This window comes from Pygocentrus nattereri, chromosome 5, assembly GCF_015220715.1.
Source record: "Pygocentrus nattereri isolate fPygNat1 chromosome 5, fPygNat1.pri, whole genome shotgun sequence".
Taxonomy (NCBI): Eukaryota; Metazoa; Chordata; class Actinopteri; order Characiformes; family Serrasalmidae; genus Pygocentrus; species Pygocentrus nattereri.
In genome coordinates, this window is record NC_051215.1 from 40,522,015 (window position 1) to 40,545,587 (window position 23,573).

A 23,573-nucleotide genomic window follows, 5' to 3' on the forward strand; every position below is an offset into this window, starting at 1 on the left:
GTACCAGGTGATTTCACATCAAAATCCATCTGCCTTTGCCAAAAAAACTAAAACTGGGCTGTGCTTAGATCTTCTAGCAGGACAATGATACAAAACATATGTTTAAATCCACACACAAATGGTTCAATGACTACAGAATCAAGCTGTTTACATGACAATGCCAGCCCACTGATCTAAACCCCATTGAAAAGCTAGGGTGATCTGAAGAAAACAGTCCAGAAGAGAGAATCCAGAACCTTGGAGGATGTGGGAAGGTTCTGTATTGAGGAGTAATTTCAGATTGTTTGCTCTTTATACAATGAGTATATGAGTACTCACTGCTTTAAAGGAAGATTTCACAAAGTATTAAATGCATTGTGGCAAGGGTTGAGAAGGGTTTTCAAGATTTTTTTTTCATTTTGTCAGTATAAGATTTAGCTTATTAAACACAAAGACATTTTTTCTTGAACCCTTTTACCCATCTTTACCAAGGGTGCCACTATTTATGGAGCTGACATTAAGGGCACTTTAGTAAGGATATTTCACAAATATTTCAGCTTGACAATCTAATAATAAAAGTGATGAATGGACAAATTTACGACTTCATCTCAATCCATTGCCAGTTAATTCACACAAGTTGCAGCAGGATCCTCCTTTATCTAAACCCCTTTAGTGATGATAGCTTTTAGAGGGATCATGTTAGTGAAATTGTATCCAGGAATATTCTTGTGACATTCTGAGGGTGGCATCGATTTCATAACATAGTCTAGTCTTCAGCTTAAAATGCAGTTTTCAAAGAGAACAATTAGCACTTTTTTGCACTTGCAAAACTATGAGTAAGTGTAGCTCACCACAATGCTGCAAATCAAGGCCCTCTTCAGTATATCAGTAGACTGCTTACTTGGATATTAAACAAAACCAAAACTGAAGAGTCTTTCTAGACTTTTTCATAAGCATGAATTAGCAAAAGTCAAGCATGAGGAAATTGTGAGAGGGGTACTACTGACATAAGTAAGAACAGATCCAGATGGATAACAAATTAGACACATATCTCTGTTGGTCTGGTAAAGGCATTTCTGCTGGAGTCCAGTGTGCTGTGCAGTGTCGATAGACACTCAGCAGTCTGATAGCTTTGGTTAGTTAATGACAACAACAAACACACTGATACAGATGAATGCAGGAATGTGCCAGTTTTTTCCATTGAATTTCACCCTCAATGGTCAGATTTTCCAGTAGACATGCAGTCCTCCTTCTGTTTGTGGAACATTTCGACTGTGTTCCTGAGTTTCTGGAGGGAAAATGGACGATTTTGATTTATTTGCTCATCTCTCTGAATGTGACGCTGTCCAAGTCAGAGTGGTGGGGAGTGCATCTTCTGCTCTCAGCCGTGCCCGGATAAAAAGCCATGAATCTCAGGCTACACTGGCCAAAGTCAACTGGTTAGCTCTGTTATATAGCCTTGGCAGCAGGATGATTGAGGAGGCCCCATAAATTCAGCAGTAGCCCCTGCTGTCAGAGGCCTCCGGGGACGTATGGTCATGTGGATCATCATCGTGGTGGCACGCTGAAGCCGTGGCCTCGTCCACGACAAACCTGCAACACTCAGCACTGACCTCCGCAGACCCCAACACTCACAATTCACACAGACACACTGACTCCATCTGTCTCCAGTCCACACACTAATCTAAGACCTCTCTGTGGCCTGAACACCTGCAACTTTACTGGCCTTAAGACATCATCTCTCCAGAAGCCGCCCTCTCTCTGAAAAATCCGTCTTTTGGAGTTCCAGGCCCTCAGAGGGAAGTCTTCCGCGGCTTAGGCCTCCAGAGCTCAGCCTGTTTGAACTAAGCCTTTGAGGGCTTAGCCTTTCAGGGGGCTAGCAAAGGCCAGGGCTGAAAGAAGGAGAAAGAAAGGAAAAAGGAGGACATTGCAGTGTGTCTCGGCTCACCAGAGCTTTTTTGCTAGGACACTCTGTGCACTTCTGGCTGTGAGGGTCTAGTCAGTGTCACATATTGACACTTTTTTCTTTCTTTTTACACCTGGCAAACTGTTGTTCCCGTGTCAATGAGAGACACAATTACAAGAAGATATAGCATAGCTGGATTTTATCAACTTAGATTCAATATGATGAATGTTAAGAGGTCATTTAGATCTTCAGGAGGATGGGAATGTGGCCTGTTGAGGCCTAAACACTTGCTCAAGTAAAGTTGGTATTACTTTGGGGAAATAGTGACAAAAGTAGCAAAAGTAGAAGAACCTTTAATAAACAATGGAAAAACAAGATAAAAACCATCACTGGGTGCAGAGTAACTTAGTGCTTGCGTTGGGAACACTTTACTTGAACACTGCTAAAAGGAACTAGTTTGTTAGATGCGATTCCTCTCTTTTTGGGATCATTTCGGTCAACAAAATTGATAAACCAGAGGTGTGGCCAGTCACAAAGTAGTACAGATGCTGTCACCAACTATTTAAAGATTGATGAAGGGTGGAATGAACTAAAGTTACTAAACGTTAATGGCTAAAGTTATACTGAGTAAAAAGTAGATTGTTTTTCTCAGATCTTGAGGAAATAAAATAATTATGCATTCAAAATACTCAGAGAGGCATAAGTCCATCACAAATGTATGTGTAACTGACTAAATGCAACTAGTTACTACCCACCTCTGATGATAATGTGACCTTACAGTAAGTAGTGCTAAATGGAACCATTTATAATGATGCCTATGAAGAACCATTTTCGGTTTCCTAAAGCAGAGGTTTTCAGACTTGTCCACAGGGACCCCCAGATGGTCCACACATTACTTATTGTGTAAGTATTGTTAGTTGGGTTGGCAAAAACATGTAAACCATCCCGAGGGTTCTTGTGGACCAGTTTAAGAATCACTGTCCTAATGAACTGCTTTGCTGGATAGTTCTTTGAAGTAGCCTTTCATTAAAGTATAAAGAACTTCCATATAATATAATTCATCAGTTCTCAAGCTAGTCCTCAGGGTCAACTAGATGGTTCACATTTTTGCTTTGTGTTGTGAGGTGAGTTCAAGTAAAAATGTGAAGTGTTTAGAGGTCCCTGAGGACAAGTTTGAGAACCAGTGATGTAAAGATTCTATACCAATTATAGGCTTTTCATAGAATGTTATGTTCAAATCAAGAACCCTTTAGAAACATTATATTTAAGAGTGTAGTCTAATGTGTAATATGTAACTTTACTGTTACATATTACACTATCAAGGGTCTCAGTGGAAACAGGGCTGAGAAATCACTGTTATTCTTGACAAACATACTGAGATGTAAGCTTGCTTTCTTGACAAACTAAAATAAACCCTTTTCTATCTAGGCTTCTGTGTCTTCTACCATGTGTTGAAGACATATCAGCTCAGCTCATAGATTATGTATCATTCAGACAATTCTAGTGTATAGAAAGGTTTCTTGTGTTTGAATGTGACAGAGATTAAGTACAGACTTTGCTGCTGGTGAAGAGATTGCTCTGGTTTACTGTGTGTGTGTGTGTGTGTGTGTGTGTGTGTGTGTGTGTGTGTGTGTGTGTGTGTGTGTGTGTGAGAGAGTGAATGTCTGCAGAATGTCTGCTGAGATAGCCATGGGTCAGTGAGGAAGGCCACGAAACCGCTGAGGCGCTGTCCTGCTCCCTGCAGGACACACTCCGAGCGTGTGTTTACTCGCTGTGTTTCGTCTAGCCTTGTGTGTGGGAGAGAGAGAAAGGGAACCAGAGAGACAGAGAGGCCGCTTCCACATTCATCGATTGCTGAGTGTGAAGTTTTCCAAGGGGAAGGTGTCATGCTTGAAGCTAAGTGTTAAGCCGTGGTCTGGGCTGGTGTGAAACACACGCTGATATCTCACACACTGCGCTCAGATCATGCTGCCTGCTTCTGAGTGAACCCACACAAACCCCTCACTGACTGTCTGAGACAGCATTTACACACTCAGAATGTACCTGTAGTCTCATTAGGCTTTTATTTTGTACATAAACAGTATGATCTTCAAAGCCAGCTCTTGCTGTGTGAGTAAACAGAATAGTAAACTTAACATGAATTTTACAGCGTATATGTGTAAACAAAGTTCTCTGTCAACGTCATTGTCAACTGTCCATATTGTTACTTTACTAACGGTCATATTAGTTTAAGTTCCCCATGTGTAAATTTAGTATGGTGGTGTCTTCTGGAGCAGGCCTGGAGTTCACTGACAATATCTAATGCAGTTATTTTGTCTTAGTATGCTCACAACAATAACACAATGGCTGTGATCCCTATGCTCTAATAAGTATTGCATTATGTAGAGGAACAAATATTTTGATTATTAAATGGTGGAAAAAACTCTTTCATCATTAAATGAATTTGGACACTTTCTCATGAACCACCTGCATCAGTATTCACAAGTCACATAAACAAACCAATGCTATTTGCTTAAGTGTTTATTATTTGTTTCTTATTAACGTTTCTTATTTGTAGATGAAGACATTTGTAAAATGTACAAAACAGGACTAAGCTACACATTTGATTCTTGGTCAATGGTTGCAGTAATCCATTCAGTGATTTTCTGTATGATGAGCAGCAGACAGTAAACATGTTAAGGTCTTTTTTTCCTCCTACATAGAAGCGCAGGTCTTATGAAACAGTTTTTGATTGCTAATGACACCCCCTGTGGAGATGTTGTAGGTCTACAAAATGTGAGTATAAGTGTCAAGTCAGTTGCTTGTGCTTTGCGCCTAAAATGATGCGGAATAGAATTGAAAAATGTTATTCTTTGGTTAACATAAATGCATAAATTACATAAATGCATGGGGCTGGATAAACTGCAACAGGACCGCTACAGAAGCTGATTCGTGTTCAAGTATGTCACTAAAACATGGCCAATTTTTACATAAGTTATTGGCTTTGCTACGGAATTGATTTCAAATGCTTGGTTTATTCTGCTGAAATGCTTGCTAGGGCTGCCAGTTGATGTCCCTTGCCAAAAGAACAATTTCTAGTTCCCTTAAAAACCTTTCAATGGATGGATTCAAATGGATTCATTTTAATGTTGATAAAGCCCATGGTGTAAAGCAGAGGTTCTCAAACTGGTCTTCAGGGACCCCCAGATGGTCCACATATTTGCTCCAACCCAATTCCCAGCACATAGGGATTGAACAAAAATGGCCCATTTTTGTAGCTGAATGTCCCTGATGACGAGTTTGAGAACCACTGGTGTAAAAGTTCTCAAATCAAACTAAGTCAATTAAAAAGATTTTCTCAGAACCGTAAGACTAGTTAAGAACCATTTAGGAACCTTACATATTTGAAGTACAGTATCACTTTACAGAGTGCAGTGTAATACTCAAAAACAGTTCTAAACTTAAAAATGTGATTGTAAGCAGTATGACTGTCTGTTTATCACTAACATTGACTAACCCTGTCCATAAAATGAGTTTGGAAAGCTAGAAGCAGAACAGTGACCACAAAGGTTTGTTTTAGATGTAGATAAAGCCCAGTGTGGCTTACAGTGACCAAGGTGTCTGTCAAAGATAATACAATTTGAACAACATTCAATTTTTTCTTTTTTAACAGTGCACTTAGAAGAAATATACTTTTCATGTCTGACTAATCACTTTTTACAGTGTTTATCAAAATGTTGATTTTTTTTTTAATCCCTGGAGGCTAAAGATTTCATCCATCACTGTTGTTAGTCATTAAGGTACAACAGGAACTGGAAAAAGCGGGATATTTTGCATGGTTGTAAGCTCATACAGATTCTCTACAGTAAGGATACACAGGCATTGGCAGAGAACCTTCATGCTGGTTTGCTTAGAGGGCTGATTTAACCCACATAGACAGTGGGGCGCTGTAGTGGTGGTCATTCCTGAGGGTCCCTAAGCCTGTGGGGTGAATCCCAGGTCAGGAGCTGCTCCCTGACCCAAGTCCAGCATTTATGCGCCACTGCTGGCCTGGTGTTCACATCACCCATGCCGGCAGGGGTCAGTGAAGAGGGCACGCTCCACTAAGTTCTCCTCCAACATTGACATACAGTAAACTAAGTCTTTCTTATTCATTTTTATATAAGAGCTCATACAATATAGATGTAAATATAAAGCAAAATATATTTTAGTGTTGGATGTTCTATTTAATATTTCAAGCATTTGTGGAATAGCAAAAAATGAAATCATACATGATTTAATGAACGATTAAGTAGTGAATGATGAAATAATAATTTATAAATATTAAATACAAAACAATGCATTGAAATTATCTAGTGACAGTGATGTTTTGTCAAACTATGTGCCTTGAGATTTGGTCAAGTCTTTTTAAATATGAGGGATTCTGGATGTTAATTTTATTGTAGCTCCAAATCCCTTTCCTATAAATGATCTGAAAGCTGCAACGTTACACTACTTTTCTACATTTATCTGTGACCAGTAATATTAAAGTAATATTAAAAATAATTATTCCAAACGCAGATGATATTTTGAATTAGGATGCAACCATATGGTAATTCTGGCCTAATGCTGTTCTGAAATTTTGACATACATATCTGTTAATGCCAATGTCAATGTTCATACATAATATGCATTTATACAAAGTAGAAATTGGAACTAAATCCACCTGGAATGAAAACGTGATAGCAAATTTCCAATGCTGATAATTAAAAAAAAATATGCTGATCCTTTTATGATTCTGATATCATTGCGGATCACTGTTTTTAACGGCAGTGTAATACCCACATTTGCAATATGTATAGTATATCCATGCAGTGCTCTAATTACATCCAAATATTCAGAACAACGAAGGCTAATTGTATTGAAAGTGAACTTTTTCCTTTGTGCCCTCACCCCTTAGCACTCTTCACTTCAGACCCCCACAAAGGCTCTGCTCCTGTCGATAACATCCCTCCATACTGTTTACCCTAACAGCCCTGGCTCCTCCTCACCCCGCAGAAACACATTTAATTAGAAGGAGTTAAGTTGTGCCTTAATTAAGCAGCAGCCATGCACTTGCTTTGTCACTTTGCTTTTCTCCCTCCTCCCTTTCATAGAACAATAAGCCCTGGTAAAATGTAATTTGCTCTTTGTTAAGATTAGATTCTGCTGTTTCATGGCAGTTGAAACGGTAAGAAAATCACAGCTCCGCACTCTCTCCTTTCTCTTTTACGCCTCATTCTTCTGCTCATCTCTTAGGCTTAAACATTGTAACCATGGCAATGGCAGTTTAGGATGAAAAGAACCCATAATTTTGCAGTAGGATTAATTCCGAAACATAAGACATGTAGCATGAAATCCTTGTCAAAACGTTGCTGATTCCGGCCTAGCCGGCATATCCACACTGCTTGGCTCCACGTAGCATATGATTTGACAATCTGGTCTTTTTTTTTTTTTTTTTTTTTTTGACTTCTTTCTCTCTCTGCCGTATTGACATGCTGACACAAAGTGGTTTTCCAGAAAGACAGTGCCCATATTTCAATCAACATTAACCAAAACATTGGACCGAGGTGGAGTGGCAAAAGCAAAAGTGACATGTACAGACATAAAGGCAGACAACTGTAATTTCTTCTGATGTGAATTGGAAGCTCCAAAAGAAGAATAAACATTTAGAACTGCGGGGGAAAAAAATACTGAGGGTAGAAAAAGTGAAAAAAAGGAATCCCGTTTAAGATTTTTTTCACTGTATTGTGGTCGGTTTACTTTTTTGTCTGTGGGACCTTCTAGTAGGTTTTGCTTTTCCTGACTGATTTGTCAGGGAGAGCAGGACACGTCTTAACACTTGGTTTTTGCTAAATAATGTTAACAGCATTTGTTAAAGGTGAGAATCTTTGAGCTGACAGTGAATGGATTAGTTCCATGATTCATTGTTTTCAATGCAATTCCAAAATATGCTTGTGTTATAGAATAATTCAGGTTGATTCAGTACAATAAACAAAGACTTGGCAATTCAAGCACCTTTAAAAACTATTATCATTTATGTAAAATAATGATACTATGTAATAAACCCTTAGGGCTAGTTATTAAATTCCCTAAATGCTTGTATATCACTGTTATCAGAAGAAAAAATCTCCATTTTTATCGTTTTTCAGTTTTTGACATCATTTGAAAATGCCTGTTACCCTTCAGGTTGTATGTAAATTTCAGGATGGATGGACCAAAAGAAACGGTCCTGCTTCCAAAAATTCTGGTTCCATTGACTTACATTAAAAGTAAAGTGTTTTTCCCTGCTCCTGTAAAGTTATCATTTTTGGAGATACAAGGTTTTTTTCAGACAACAGCAATATGCATCACAATACATATGAACACAAATTGAAATTAAAGCGTAAAGGGGAATGCCACCCATATTTCAAAATGTCTACACAATTATATGGTCAAGACCCTTTCAGATATTCAGAGTCAGAGTTGGTAACAGTGGTCATAGGAAATGTTTAAAGACTGATGACTGTTTAATTAGAAATATTGCTGCCTGATACCTGAGCCCTTTTTTGTGATTGTATCCCGCAATCCCTATACTATACTATAACTGTTCTTAGTATTGAGCTAAGTTATTAAATTATGTTTTTAAGTGAAGTTCTGAGCTAAGTATTAAGTGAACTGTCTTCCCAAAGATGTAGGAAAGACAGAAATAAACTGGGCTGACTATCTCACTATGTGGTTTATTTTGCTCCATACTGCTTCAGTATTAGTAATTTGGTCATGGCAGCAAAAGCAGTCATACTGTGTACTGGCTGTGACTGTGGTGTGGAGACGAAACTGAATTATGGGCTGAGAGAAAACGGGGGGACGAAATGCATGCATAACTATTGTCTAAAAAGTTGGAGGTGAATATTCCCCCCTGGTCACATGTGAATTCTAATTCTGAATTATAATGCAGGAGTTGGAGGCACACCTCTCCACCCCTGTGTCAGGAAGCAGATCTATGTGACATCTAAAGGTGAGAGCATCTGTATTCAGCAGGGAACGGCAGCCTCCAGACTATCATCAGGCAAGTTTGGAAGCTCATATCTCCTGGATGAAACTGCATGGGATGTGTCTTATTGTAGATTCAAGCCCAAATCCCATCAAACAAAGACAGGGATTAAGTGTTCAGAAAGCGCAGGCTTGGCCGCTGAGGTGCATCTAACATTCTTAAACTTGCAGCAATACCCACCCGCCCCCCACCCCTCCTTTAAAATAAAGAGCATGAGGAAAGGGAAAAGGGGAAATGGATGAAGCCCAGTTCTTTAGCTATATCTCTTGTGGATGTGCCGCTGCGCCCAAATCCCTTTTTCCTGTTTGCTTTATGTACGTGTTGCTCCGGAGAGCGGATGGAGGGCAGTAGTGTGGGACTTTCTGCAGCGATGGCAGAACGATAGAACAATGTTGCTGAGGGAGAGAAGAAAGCATTGTTCCACAGCTTCTTTTGAATCCGTGCAGATCTGACAGGGAAAGGGGAGGGTGGAGAAAGGCAGAGAGAGCGACAGAGAGAAAGAGAGGGGGTTGTGTGTTGTGAGAGGTGTCCAGGTAGGCGTTTTGGGGAGATCACAGCAGTGTTTGGAGAGGCAAGAAGGTGCTGTGTGCTGACATCTCGTCCCAGCCCAATCCCACTGATTAAAGATTACACTGTCATAACGCTGTGGCTGGAGACAAGGAAGATAGTTTTTCTTTATTAAACTTTCATAAAGGTTTATACTGATGATGCATTATGGATGAGGCAGAAGGTCAGGACAAGATCATAAACTCTAATACACAATACTTCTGCCACTACCTCCAACCCAAACACACACACCTACACATCCACTGGAAATAAAATCCTGTTTATAGTGTTGGTATTTGCAGTGTCGGGAAACTTTTTTTGCTGTTGTTGTTTGTTTTGCAAGTGCTGAAACCATGTCCAGGATACACCCCCCCCCCCCCCCCCCCCCCCCCTCTTTTTTTTAGTCAGGAGTTGTCCCTTTGAAATGATAAGCAAAGTCTTCTGTCTCCAAGGGACTGTCAGCACTGCCTTTGTTCACCAGCCAGTGGGTGTGTGGGTTGACACTGAATAAAAGTCCTGCCTTCGAATGGAAATAGCCATGTAACCTGGTTTCAGGTCAGTTAATGAGTGAAATGTATTCACATATTTTTTTCCCCCTTGCATTAATAGCCTCTCTCTCTTCTCCTTTGAAGCTGGGGATTCTAGCTTATTTTTTTGAAGTGCTTTCAATCAGAGCAGTGGGTTGCAGTCACTACACCGTATAGGCTCTTAAGAGCAGTGCAATAGAAGAGGCACTGCTGGTCTGTCTAGATTGGCTAGTGTTGTTGAAGAATTCCTCACATCACCACACACTGTAGTACGACCTCTTACTATGAAAGCGTTTGTCTCCGGATTGTTTCTGGATTTGAACAGCTATTTTTTGGCCTATTTTTATCATATTTTCCTCTATTGGCTTTTAAGAGCAGGCGATGGAATTAGTTCCAAAACAAACAAAAGAAAAAAGGAAAAACACAACAGAAAAACAAGCACTTATTCAAGTTGATTTTGGTGGGACAGATGATATCACACTTGCAGCATCACACAAGTTAAAGCGAACACCAGGAAATATGCATAGTATGTTTATGGCTTACAGGTATATGAATTAGTGATCTGAATTGCTGATAACATTATTCTATACATTTGCATGATGGACTGTGGACACATTGCAGACATACTGGGGGGGTGTGTGTGTGGGGGTCGGGGGGGATGTAGATGATGTGTTGAAGGGAAATTTCACCAATTTATTTCCCCAATGTTTTTACATAGTACAGTGGTTGAGATGCAAGCAAGGAATTGATGTGTTTTGATGTGAAATGCTTCATTATAGAAACATTTACCAACCGGAAGTGGCAATGTCTACAACACAAGCATTTTATTTACTATCCACAGTGACCAGTGAACCTACATGTGACTTTTGTGTGTTTATATGTAATGTCGATGATGGGTATAAGGTAATGAATCCAAAACATAAGTTGTTTTTGGGTACTATTTTGCCTTATAACACCTTGCATGTACCTCTCTTCCATAAATGTCTTTTAAAAATAAGGTGGAAATCAATGTGTATGGTAGACTCTTCCTTCAGTAGTGCACCTCGTCTGTCTACTATGCATTATCTGTGTTTTGGCTACACTGGACTGTGGTAGGAGGACACAGGCTGATCATGTGAGTGAGTGACCTTGTCTGGCTGCAGCTCTGTGCCCATGCATGTATCTCTGTGTGTGTGTGCGCGTGTGTGAGAGAGAGAGAGGTATGCCTAGGCTTGCCTATGCTAGGCACTGTTCTCTACATAACGCACTGTTCTGTACCTGTGTTAAAAAGCCCCCCAGTCTCCCTGCCAGGCTCCCGACTGAGCCCCTCTCCACAGGTCCCACCGAAGAACAGGACGGTACCGAAAAGTAATTCACACGTCTCTTCATTTGATTTATTTATTTGATTAGTGGTGGCGTGGAGCTGGAGGCCTGGGAGGTGCGGGAGGGCCAGGTATTTCAGCCGGGACTGGCTGCTCCAACAGGCCTGGCAGAGGGATGAGATTGGGGTCCTGCCATCGCAATCTTCAGCTGGAGCTAGTGCTGGGGGGGGGGGGTCTGCGCCCTCCCACTTTTAAATAGAGAGAGGAATCTTTTATCTGCCTGTATTACTTTCTCTATTCCCAAATGTTGCCCAGCTGGCCTGCAGAGCTGCTTCAGCCTAAGTCATTATCGCTCCACCATGACTTGTCACTTTCAGATGACTTGATATATTTAAATGTAACTGGTGATTGCTGAAAAACCAGGGAAAAAAAGAAATAGATGTATCACCAACTGATGGGGAGAGGTGACATTAATCTAGGCAGCATTCCGCCAGGGCACCATACTGAGGAGAACCGAGAGACGCAGCGCTCCTTTTTTGCGTCTTTCTCCTTTAATCTCTCTCTTTTTCTCTGCCTTGCTTTTTTCTCCATATCGCTCATTCTGCCTTTGTGGGCATGTATGTGTGCAAAAGAGGTTTGCAGTAGGCTTACAATTTTCTCAATCTCAAACATATGACCTCTTGGTGTATGTAGTGTCAGCTACAATGTTCAGCTTTTGCATACTGCAGAGGATCTGAGCTCAGGCCTAGAGCCTGAATAAGGTAAATGGCCTAATTTAAGGGGCTTGAATAAAATTTTTGATTTTTGTAACCACACCATGTTTAATACTAGATGAAATGATGATGTCAATGCTTAGTCTGAGAATAGCATGTAGTCGGCCAAAGTGCGGACTCATATAGAAGTCTGCTTGATTGTGTGTTGACTGATCTCTCTCTCCACAGAGGATCCAGAGGTGCGGGGTGGGAAAGGGTTAAGCCACCAAGCTCAGTCACGTCACACCTCTCCCCTGATGTGCACACAGGGTATTATGCCCAGCCGCTGGATAAATCCACTCGACTTATCCAAAAGATTAAATTATTTACACATTTAGAAAAGACTCAAATATGGCCAAACTCACTGGCACGGCCTCATAAAGATTTAATCAGCATAATTTCTTAACGATGAGGCTGGAGCGGAGGAGGCTTGGATGGGGCATGGCTGAGCAGGACACCGGAGCCTGGTTTGTTTGCGTGTGCTCTCCAGCAGCAGACAGGGAAAAACGGGCCTGCTGCTGTCTGTTCGGGTGTAAGTATGTGATTGACACATGGCTGAAGCTCATCCGTCAGATGAATGGTCCCTGCTCTTGTCCTGTGCCACATCTGAAGGGCTCTTGTCACCTTGTGGGTTGTCACTTAAAGATGAATTGTCAAAACAACAGCTGTACCACGTTGAATGCATGTAGTTGTGGGTGTGTATGGGTGTTGTAAACGTCTTTATGTACACATATTCACTGTGTACGTGTGCACTATATGGTTGGACTGTTCCAAAACCATGGGCATTAAAATGGAATTAGGCCTCTTTTATGGCTGTAGCAGCCTCTTCCACTGGGAAGGATTTCCTCAAGATTTTGGAATGTGTCGTTTAGTCAAAAGAGCATTTGTGAGGTCAGGCACTGATGCTGGACAAGAAGGCCTGGTTCACAATCAACATTCCAATTCATCTCAGAGTCCAGCAGCGGAGTGCTTTACACACAGCAAACACTTGGCATTGTGCATAATGATCTTAGGCTTTACTGCCATTGTATCTCTATACAGATCACATGGCTATATGCTTTATTCTATACATGCCTTAACAAGGGGTGTGGCTGAAACACCTAACTCAATAATTAGTATGGGTGTCAAAACAGGAGAAGTGACCATATAGTGCATGTGTGTGCACATATGTATGTATCCCCATGTACAGTGTAGGTGCTAGCTTTATACTCATATAGATTTAATAGAATAAAACTTTTGACATAATGTAGTCAAATGTAATATCTGACATAAAGCAGCATGCCGATTGTCAAATATTAGCACTGTGTACCTTCATTAAAGCAATCATGTCCAACGTCTAATGTGCAGTGGCCTTACAGATCTTCATGCGTGTATATAAGCCCAAAGGCGTTGTGGGTGTGTTTATGCACAAATGCATTGTGTAAATCAAAAATGCAATATAAAGTGCTAAATTTCCTTCGGGATCAATAAAGTATCTATCTGTCTGTCTATCTAAAGACCTTTCTGCCAAGGGTTAAGAAGAAATCCATTACAAATCATTAATAGCTTCTCTTAAACTGTAACAAGATTGTGTGACTTATGATTTCCTACAAAAATCTCACTACTTATTGCCTTACTGTTGTCTTGCTCTCTAAAACCCACAAACATTTTACCCACCCAAAGTACAAGGGCAAACTTAGCAGTCCTTTCAGTAATTTATTTAGAAAGAAATAGAAGTTTACAGCCTTGCGATGGACAGCCGACCTGTCCAGGGTGTATCCTGCCTTTTGCCCAATGACAGCTGGGAAAGACTCCAGCACCCCCCGTGACCCAGAAGGAGAAGCGGTTTAGAAGATGTGTGTGTGTAGAAGTTTACATTAAACATCATTGAAATATTGAGTCACTGTCATTGCCTTGAAGAAGAAGGCACGGTAGCGTGGTGGGTAGCGTTGTCGCCTCACAGCGAGGAGGGCCTGGGTTCGATTCCCCGGCCAGGCGGCCAGGGTCCTGTCTGTGTCGAGTTTGCATGTTCTCCCCGTGTCTGCGTGGGTTTCCTCCGGGTTCTCCGGTTTCCTCCCACAGTACAAAGACATGCAGTCAGGCCAATTGGACATGCTGAATTCCCCCTGTGTGTGAGTGACTGTCTGTGTCTGTCTGTCTGCCCTGTGATGGACTGGCGACCTGTCCAGAGTGTATCCTGCCTTCCGCCCGAAGACTGCTGGGATAGGCTCCAGCACCCCCCCGCGACCCTGACGGAGAAGCGGCTTAGAAAATGGATGGATGGATGGACAGCTATGCTTGATTCAAATTATGAACAGCAAATGCTACTGAGTAACTAGTAACAGTAACAGTAGAAACACCTGCAGTACTGAGTAACAGTAGAAACACCTGCAAAAGTAAAAAAAAAAAGCTGCATTGATATGAAATGTTTGAAAGCTGTAAAGTTTAGTAAAGTTTCTGAATGAAAATTGAGTCTATGGTGGTTAGGTGACTTTGCGTGTTTCTCTTCTTCAATACAGGCATTTTTATCCAGTTTGATATCAGTGTGATCAGATGCTTCTGCAGATTGCTCTCTGAGTTTATAAAGCTTCCCGCACTAGCACTGCACTGATCACATTCACAACCAAAGTCACACCGTCACAGTTGTTGCAAGTAGCACATGCACACATTATGTGTGCATATTAGCTTCCATGTACGCGTCTATGCATGTGTACGAATAAATGTGTGTATGTGTGTGTGTGTGTGTGTGTTGCAAGTGACTGAGGGACAGTGTGTGTTTAACCCTGTGTGTCTGTGTATGTGTGCATGTGTGTTACTCTGTTATGTGATGGCCTCTCGTGTCCCTCTTCTCATCAGCTGTTTTTACTGCGCTGAACTGAAGTGTTGGTCACACCATTTACAGAGTGATGACTCTGACCTCTGCTTTGCATATGCTATGCTTAGTCTCTGATGTAGCCCGGCCTGTGTGAGATTTGGTCATTGACACTTCTGAAATTACCTTTAGAGTCCTCCCTCCTCCCTGCCTGTGTCTCTTCTAGCTCTCTTTCTGTCATTCTCTCTCTCTCTCTCTCTCTCTCTCTCTCTCTCTCTCTCTCTCTCTCTCTCTCTCTCTTTGCTAGCTACTATATTATATCCTTCATTTTATCATTTTCACTCATGCTCAGTGCTATGAAAACACAGAGGAATGCCAAGAAATAGCTTTTTTCCATTTAGACTTTCATTCTGAAGGCATGTTAAGGCATCATTTTATAAGCCCGAATCATTTTCTTCTTTTGAATTAGGGTCCTATTTGGGTTGGACTATGTAGATGGGTTACAGTATAAGCCATTGTTTGGACTTATTTTTATTGATGGATATGCCATTAAGCTAGCATCTAGCATGTAGCTAAATCTCCTCTATATATATTCAGAGATATCCTTTTAAAATGGCAACATTAATAATAATGTTTAGAAGTGATGTATTTCAGATTGTGGCTAGCAAACAGACGAACATCAGAATATTATGGCTGTCATCAAAATCATCTCCATTTTTATTTTTCTACATCATTTGAGCCTAACTGCCCTTTAAAATCTACGAACAGTTCATGATGAACAGACAGATAGAAATGGTCCGAAATGACTTCAAATAAAACTTTTTTGCATTAACTTATATTTACAGTTAAAGTTTTTGCTTTCTCCTGTAAAACTGTAGGTACAAATAAGATACAAACAATGTAAATGTACCCTCAAAGGTACAATTGAGATTTTAGGGTCCAGTTGTGTCCCTTAAATAAGTTGTTCAAGGTAACAAGTACACATTTGTATGTCTTTTATAACCTAGTGTTTTAAAACAGAACAATAAAATAAAAGCCTGGAGGCAAGACAGGGTGTGTGGAGTCAGTACAACTTAGAAAATATAATTTCAATGGATTATAGTACAGTAATGTTCCCTGACTAAAGGTACTGAGGTGTACCCATGAGGGTACCACCCCAATGACAATAGGCAACAGTTTCATGCCTTTTTTTTCTGAGTGTAGTCACTAGAACACTCTGTTTTAGTGCAGACTCTGTGTGAATATTTGCCACTATATATGTCTCAACAGTCTGTCTGTAGATGATTAAACACAGTTTTTTTTTTGGTTTTACAAACGGTTGGTGTCAAAGTGTCAAGTGCCTTTACATGCTTACATAAAAAGAAATAGCAGTCTGATCCAAGCTTCACTAGCCTGACTTTCTCCAACAGTACAGAAGTTTTCAGACTATACCCATTGTTGTGGAGTGGCTTTATGATGACACTTGCTGAAAAACGCTTGTATATTTAAAATGAACTGCATTGATATATTCTCCATAAAATCCATTCAAAGTTGAGGAAGCTGTTGACCCAGCTGAACCAGTTGGTTGCAATACATTACAGCTCAGCGTTGTATGGATTTTATTTGTGCATAGTGTTAAGGTTTTCAGACTTTACTGAATGTGGCTTTTAAATGTCTCAGACAGCAATAGATGCAAAGGACAGGCTGAGTTGTATGCTGCATTACCACAAATGCACCTAGAAAGAAATGGCTTGGAATAAAACCTTGTTACATTAATCTACACTGCTGGTCAAATGTTTGGAATCTTTAATATTAAACCAATCTGGTTGCAAACTTCTTCTTCTTCTTCTTCTTCTTCTTTCATCTGCTCCCTTTAGGGGCCACCACAGCGGATCATCTGCCTCTGTCTTGCCCTATCCACTGCCTCCTCTACTTTTACACCAACCATCTCCATGTCCACCTTCACTACATCCATAAACCTTCTCTGAGGTCTACCTCTTCTCCTTCTACCCGGCAGCTCCATCTCCAACATTCTTTGACCAATATATCCACTATTCCTCTTCAACACATTTCCAAACCATCTCAACCTGGCCTCTCTGGCTTTATCTCCAAACTGCTCCACCTTCACTGTCCCTCTGATCTGCTCATTTCTAATCTTGTCCAGCCTTGTCACTCCCAACGAAAATCTCAGCATCTTCATCTCCGCCACCTCCAGCTCAGCCTCCTGTCTTTTAGACAGAGCCACAGTCTCCAAACCATACATCATAGCAGGACACTCTACTGTCTTGTAAACCTTCCCTTTCACTCTTGCTGCTATCCTGTCACACATCAGCCCTGACACCCGTCTCCACCCACTCCATCCTGCCTGCACCCTCTTCTTCACCTCTTTTCTACACTGTCCATTGCTCTGGATGGTTGACCCAAGATATTTGAAGTCATCCACCTTTGCGACCTCTACTCCTTGCATCTTCACCTTTCCACCTGCCTCCCTCTCATTCACACACATGTATTCTGTCTTGTCTCTACTGACCTTCATTCCTCTCTTCTCCAGCACAAACCTCCACCTCTCCAGATTCTATTCCACCTGCTCTCTACTCTCACCACAGATTACAGTGTCATCTGCAAACATCATGGTCCATGGAGCCTCCTGCCTGACCTCATCTGTCAACCTTTCCATCACCATTGCAAACAAGAAGGGGCTCAAAGCTGATCCCTGATGTAACCCTACCGTCACATTGAAACCATTTGCCACTGCACCACCCTAACATACTTTTCAGCTACACCTGACTTCCTCATACACTACCACAGTTCCTCTCTTGGCACCCTATCATATGCCTTCTCTAGATCCACAAAGACACAATGTAATTCCTTCTGACCTTCTCTGTACTTCTCTACCAACACTCTCAACGCAAAAATTGCATCTGTGGTACTCTTTATGGGCATGAAACCAAACTGCTGCTCACTGATCTGAACCTCTTGCCTTAGCCTTGCTTCAGCAACTCTTTCCCATACCTTCTTGGTGTGGCTCATCAACTTTATACCTCTGTAGTTACTGCAGCTCTGCACATCACCCTTGTTCTTAAAAATGGGGACTAGTACTCTGCTTCTCCACTCATCAGGCATCCTCTCACTCTCCAGGATTTTGTTAAACAACCTGGTTAAAAAGTCCACTGCCTTCTCTCCTAAACATCTCCATACCTCCACAGGTATGTCATCTGGACCAACTGCCTTTCCATTCTTCATCCTTTTTAAAGCTGCCCTCGCTTCCACCTTACTAATTCTCTGCACTTCCTGATCCACTATCTCTCCCCCCATTGTCCTCCTCTCTCCCTCATTTTCCTCATTCATTAGTTTTTCAAAGTACTCCTTCCATCTACTCAACACTCTCTGTTCACTCACTAGTACATTTCCCTCTCTATGCTTTATCAGCCTAATCTGCTGTACATCCTTTCCAGCTCTATCTCTCTGTTTAGCCAAGCGATACAAGCCCTTTACTCCTTCTTTACTGTCCAGCCTCTCATACAGCTCATCACAGGACTGAGCCTTTGCCTTTGCCACCATTCGTTTCGCTATGCGACTAGCCTCACAGTACTCCTGCCTACTTCCTTCATCTCTCTGGTTATGCCACTTTTTCTTAGCTGCCTTCTTCTTCTGAATACTCTCCTGGACTTCCTCATTCCACCACCAACTTTCCTTGTCTTCTTTCCTCTGACCAGATGAAACACCCAATACATTTTTTGCCAGTTTCTCTCACCACGTTAGCTGTAGTTTCCCAGTCCTCAGGTAGCTCCTCACTGCCCCCAAGGGCCTGTTGCAATTTTTCCCTAAACTGCCTGCAACCATACTCCTCCTTCAGCTTCCACCATCTAATCTTTGGCTCTGTCTTCACTTTCTTCCTCTTCTTTGTTTCTAATCTCATTCTACAGACAACCACCCTATGCTGCCTTGCTACACTTTCCTAGTAGATTCTTAAATGACAGAGAAAGTGTCTTAATGTCAGGAATAATGTTAAAAATAACACCCACAATCAAACTCCAAATATCCGTTTACAGAATTGTTTAAATACTGAATGAAACATGTACAAATACCTTCAGCTGAATATTTAAATCCATATTATATTAATTATAGTTATTATTGTGCAGAAAGTAACTAAAACTGTTAATATGGCAAGTGATTCCAAACTTTTGACCACTTTTGTTCATTAAAGTTTATTCTTCACCTGTAAAGTCACTGTTTTGGAGATTAAAAGTTTCCATCAGCAATGATACACATTTGCCATTCTCTGTTAGTAAACTCAAGATGTTTTGGTGAACCCTTTATTGAAGCTTTAATATTAATGCTTCTTGTAATTATCACCTCGTATGCTAATGCAAGGGCAACAAACAATGGTGGCCTAGCGCAAATGAACTCTAGCCTACATCAATGCACGTAGGCTCACCTCAACCAATGCTTTTCCTCCACGCTTCATCGGCATGTGTGAGCTGCGGCGGTTAAACGTGCTTTGTGTACAGGACGAACGGGAGGAGGTAGTGATTAAAGTGTGAGTGTGTAGAGCCACTTGGCTTGGGCCGTCTGGAGCCCTGCTCAGGCATGGAGCAGGAGGCTAATGATCAGATTACAGTGATTGGCCGCATGAAATAAACATGGCGTCAGCGGGGGTGCCGTACCTGAGAGGTTGGCGGGTAACCGAGTGATAATTCGGCAGGCTGTGAGCGCATCCACCACCACCCCCCCTAGTCCCCACCCCCCCGTCTGTCTCCTGAGGGTGAGGCCGGCCTTTCATGCTAAAGACTTTCTCCCTGTGCTGCGCTTTACTCAGGCTCAATCCGTTGAACTGGGCTCTTGAGCGATTCCTCTGACGAATCAGTCAGGACACGCTCCTTATCCCCCTCCTCATTAGCTATTCCTTTTCTCTCCTCACCTCCTTTTAACAGCTCTCTACCCCTCCTCTGCTCTGACTAGAGCGCCACTGTGAAGTCTCCACCACCGCTGTTACTGACACATGCACTTTTTGGCCAAATAAGTGTTGTGTCAGAGCACACACACACACACACACACACACACACACACACACACACACACACACACACACACAATACTGTATTGGCACCCCTCTCTTACTTGTGTTAATCTCTTTTTACTCATTCTCTTACTCGCTCTTTCTCCATCTCTCTCAGCCTTTCTTGCTCATTGCCTCTCTTACTGAATATGCCTGCCTCTCTCTCTCTCTCTCTCCTTTTTGCTTTCTGTTTCTCTTTCATTTTCTTTCACCCTTCCTTGCCCTTTCCCTCTCTCGTCCTCAGTCTGCCAATCTCTCTCTCTCTCTCTCTCTTGCTCCCTTTCTGTCTTTCTCTCTCTCTGTCTCTCTCTCAGAGTCACTCGCTCTCATTCCGTTCTGTCTGTCTTTAGTCTTCCTCACTCACACATGCAGGCGAATGCAAATAGCCTGAAATAAACACATTTTTTTGTCTTTCAAGTAGTATCACGCACACCCGCGCACATACTCTCACAGCAAAAGGTATTTCAGTGAGCGAAGCAGTCAAAAATGTACAAAGTTCCCTGTAATAATCCATTCGTTCTGTTCTGTGCTGATTCTGGGTCTAAGCCTGTACAATTATTCAAATCCTGGCTTTTAGTTGCAGCATACACCTCGCCATGGGGCTCTGCCTCTGTAATCTTGCCTTTGGCCTTGCATTTCAAATGGAATTAATTCCCATAAGGAATGCATATGAAGAGAACCACTAGTGGCTAATCCGGACATTTAAGTTGGTGAAACTTACACCTGTCATGTTGTCTTAAGCGAGTGGTTGTGGCGACTGATAGTCGGACTCGAAATCCACAGCACTGCTCCTTCTTTTTTTCTTTTTTGTTCCCCTCCCTCTGCTTTTTATCTCCAGTCCTTGCTGAAGAAGAGCCCCCACCTCCTGCTCTCCTCTGCTGAGAGATAGGGTGCGTTCGTGTGCAGGCTTGGTGTGAAGATGCAGGGCAGTGAGTAGGCTCGTGTCAAGACTGTGTCTGTGAGACACAGTGGTCAAGCCCGAATCATCAAGTTATCAGCTTCTTGGCTCAATTATTTGAGGGCCTACCTGGTTACTTTTTTTGGGGTGGTCACTGAAATTTGTTGATGTCACAGCAGGTCATGAGGCCCATGAAACATCATGATGGCAGCACAGTAGCCGCTGTGCTGAGCATGTCAGAGCTATATGCACATATAATGTGGCCTTGGAAATGGGCTTCCTCCACTCTGTAGAAGTATCAGCTGTCATTTTTACAGATCCCCCAGGCACATCTTTTGAATTTCTGAAACTTCAAATTCAAAGTACATTCAAAGGAACTAATGTTAGCTTACTGTTAAAAAACCTGAAAGCTTGACCAAGGTAATGGCGAATATTGTAACAGTTGCTAAGCAGTGACTGGAGGAGAAAATGAAGGATGTTTAAGAAAGACGTGGAGAGAATCAGGATTATGAGCTGCGGTAATACAATGATGCAGTAGTTTGTTTTTTTTTCACTATGCCACTACTAAAGTTCCCACAATGAGTCAAAACAACCGTTTTCTCATAATACTCGCAGGGGGCCCCTGGTGGCTCGGGCCCCTGGGTATGCGCCCATATTACCCACTGGATGAACCAGGCCTGGCAGTGGTGGGTGTGCTGGGTCAGAGGCACATGCACACATGCCCAAACATATAGCCAAAAGAAGGAGCTGCTGGGTATTGCATATTGGTGTGCAGGGACGGAAGCTGGCAGACTTCACTGTGGGGTCACACAAAATAGAACTGATATGTACACTGGGAAATTTAAAGTGATATTTCAGGGTTTTCCCTCTTCCTCAACATAGTCAAGCCAAGATGTACTTGGTGTCCAGTACTTGCATCGTCTATTTTGCACTGGAGTTACAAAGTTAATGTAGTTAACAAGTACTAGAAGCTTATACCCACCAATCATAGTCTTGCAGACCACAAACCTGATGCATCACACACTAGCCTCAAACCATGTCACGCTAATGTCAAACAGACTTGCTTATATTGTGAAATGGCAACTTTACAGGAGAAGGAAAACGACATACTTTACTTTTAATGTAAGTCAATGGAACCAGATTTTTCTCCAAGTAATTCTGAGCTATTTGTTTTCATCCATTCATCATGAAATTTAAACACAACACAAAGAGCAACATTTTCAAACTCTGTTAAAAACTGAAAAATGACAAACATGAAGATAAAAGGTTTTGTTCCGACAGCAGAGACATACTTGAGAACTGACAAAATATGAATGTTGGATCAACGAAACAAAAAGGATTCTGGAGAGTGTATTATATTAATCAAACCCAGGAAATCACTGGACATCGCACAGAGGTTTACAGGCCTAATAAAGTGGAGGTTTAAGTAAAGGAGCCCTTTAGATGATCCAGCACTAAAGTTTACATTAGAGCTAGTTGGTGCTGAGGAGGACTCATTGTCTTACACGCTAGGTCTGTTATCAGACTTTAATAAAGCAACAGTAATGGCTGCACAAGTACAAGAATATTTTTTATCATTTTATTATATTTATCTTTATACGGAATGTTTGAATTGCAGATATGAACACTGTACAATCCTGTTTAATCTATCAAGTTGATGAAATCTATCTCAGCCAGCTAACTGACCTTAACATTGTCACATCATATTAAAAATGAGTATTAACAAATACACTTTGACCAAATTTAACCTTTAACCGCAGGACCTGTTAACAGTTTGAGCCTGTTAAAATAAATATCACACCACTCTTCAGATGATCAGGATAGCATAACACTTTCTCGTCATTTCTTCACTGTGTAGGCTTATAATTCTGACTAATTTACTGCCACCAAAATTGTCATTACAAGTTTGTTCTATGGCGTTTTGTTTTAGTTTTCCCTTCACTTGAAAGAGGAAGTACCATTTAGAGACAGTTGTGATTGGCTGTAATTATTTTGCAGTGGGTTAATTGGAGGTATAAGTGTCCATTATTTGTTAACTAGGTAAAGAAGCTTTTTATTATTCTTTATTTTATTTTATATTTTTTGCCAAAATATTGTTGTAAAAACACAAGATGACAGGTGCTTATTTGCTTGAGGTGTTCAAATGCAGTGCAGTCTTTTTTCTACTTGTGATAGGTCATTTGGTGCTGCTTCAGATGGGAGCGAGCGAGTTTTTCTGTGTATGGATATGTCAGTAAAAAAAAAAAAAAAAAAAAATAGAATCAGCTAGCTGTGTGTGTGTGTGTGTGTGTGTGTGTGTGTGTGTGTGTGTGAGAGAGAGAGAGAGAGAGAGAGAGAGAGGAATAGAGAAAACAAGAGACCTGTCCTGTTTCTTGGCTGCAGGCATGTAGAGAAAGGATCAGCCCAGGACATCTGCACACCAGCCCCAGGTAACATAAGCAGCAGCCCAGTTCACCACACACACACACACACACACACGCACACACACACAGAGCCTTTCACACACAGACAGAAGGGACCACTGGGTCTCCCACATCTGTTTAATTACAAACTCTCACTCTTTTCTACTTTTAACACTGTCCTCGGTGGTGTGTTGTGCCGCAGTGCCAGTGCCGGCCTGCTCTGATGGAGGGGCCGAGAGACAGTGTGGTGTGTGAAGTTGCCTGTTGCTGGCAAGGCTCGGACCCAGCAGCGCTGTGTGTGTGTGTGACTGGGGGTAATTGACTGGATGAAGAGGACTGGCTGACTGGAGCTCATCTTCAGCCTCTGTAGATTTAGAGTTTAGAGTTATAGATAGCATTAGCA

The 23,573-nt window shown here is 41.6% G+C and overlaps 1 long non-coding RNA gene across 6 annotated transcripts in view; it reads left to right on the forward strand.

Moving 5' to 3' along the window:
- LOC108442490 overlaps positions 1-23,573 on the forward strand; it is a 303,460-nt gene that overhangs the window by 165,765 nt on the left and 114,122 nt on the right. The window lies entirely within an intron of this gene.